Below are 1286 nucleotides of genomic sequence, written 5' to 3'. Positions count from 1 at the left end.
AAATCACAACTCTCCTCTACACAGTATCTGCCAATCACTAACAGCTAGGTTTCTGCCATCTGTTTAATATATGACACTTTTTTGGATGTAATTACCGTGAATGTTTGTTTTTAAAGCACAGCCCAGCTGAATTTGGTCCATTCAGACTCGAGACACTAACAGAGAGCCAATTGAAGACCCACGTGTGGCAACTCGAGCAATGGTTTTATGCTGACGTCCACAGTGTGTTTTTCGCAAAAACAGCGCTAGAGGGCGCCAAGGTGGAACAGAATGAAAACATCCCTCTCCCCTGTTCCCTCCCGTCTCTGCTGTGACTAAGAGCATCCAACAGCAGTGAGTATGGCAACAAATACTAATTACCTCAGAGAAGAGGGAAAACATTACCAGGTAGCGAAGATCCTTTCTTAAATAAACAGAGCTGAGCCGAGACAAGCAGCAAGTCAATTGGCTTTAACAGTCTTTACTCTGTCTGACTGCACGTCTGTCCCACAGCTATAATTAAAAAAAGGTTACAGCCGGGTTACTGTAATCATGAAGCAAACTGTGTAATGGTAGAACAAGCAGTAGGTGAACGCTGGTAAAGAAAAGACACCTGGCTGCAGCATTTTCAGTGTCCTGAAAATACAGGACACTTCTGACTTTGTGGTTGTGCGTGTTTGTATAAGACGGATTGGTTTAGTTTCTCAGTCAGGCACTAAGCTGGCATGATTCTCAAAATGTTTAACTCCTGAAGTCCGAACCAGATAATCTAAAATGTAACTTTTTATCTACCTTTCTAACAGAAGAATCTCTGGAGGATCCTGGTGTTCAGTAAGAAGCAGGACACTGACGTTCAAGTATCTGGAGTTTCTCAGCTTTAAGCACACCAGCTCCCTCAGGTATTGGAAAAGAAATGGCCTCAAAAAAACAAAACAAAACTGCAGCAACCATTAGCATTAGCACTCTTGCTAGTCTAAACAGTGATTTGTTTTGACCCGATGGTATTATGTCTTTAAAGATTATTTAGTTTCATGAAGACCTTCCACTGTGTTTTAAGACACTCTTGCAGCTCTTGGCACCACTGCCTGGTGACAACATGGTCTGCATCCCTTCAGCATTGAAGAGGCGTCATTGAAACAGAAATGGAAAAATTTAAAAGACTATATATTCAGGAAGAAGAAGGGGAAGAATGGCTCACAGACTACAGGCTGTAAAGGGGACACACTTTAACAGGAACAAATAATAATTAAAAAAAAACAGAAATGAATGAATGATGTTTTTGCATCTCTACACAGTATATTCCTAGC

The 1286-nt window shown here is 41.2% G+C and overlaps 1 long non-coding RNA gene across 3 annotated transcripts; it reads left to right on the top strand.

Moving 5' to 3' along the window:
* The first annotated feature begins 6 nt into the window (after nucleotides 1-6).
* On the top strand, nucleotides 7-1225 carry LOC103399154 (uncharacterized). Of its 3 annotated transcripts, none has more exons than XR_523592.3 (3): nucleotides 7-333; nucleotides 783-878; nucleotides 1037-1225. It is a non-coding gene; the product is annotated as an uncharacterized LOC103399154 (long non-coding RNA). The 3 variants fall into 3 exon arrangements; XR_001759823.2 differs by having other exon boundaries at nucleotides 1007-1225; XR_003049144.1 differs by having other exon boundaries at nucleotides 998-1225.
* The last annotated feature ends 61 nt before the right edge of the window (nucleotides 1226-1286 follow it).

The sequence above is a fragment of the Cynoglossus semilaevis genome, unplaced genomic scaffold (genome assembly GCF_000523025.1).
Source record: "Cynoglossus semilaevis isolate Cse_v1.0 unplaced genomic scaffold, Cse_v1.0 C19180942, whole genome shotgun sequence".
Lineage (NCBI taxonomy): Eukaryota > Metazoa > Chordata > Actinopteri > Pleuronectiformes > Cynoglossidae > Cynoglossus > Cynoglossus semilaevis.
Note: the sequence above shows the minus strand (reverse complement) of the source record. Positions and strands in the feature narration are given on the sequence as shown.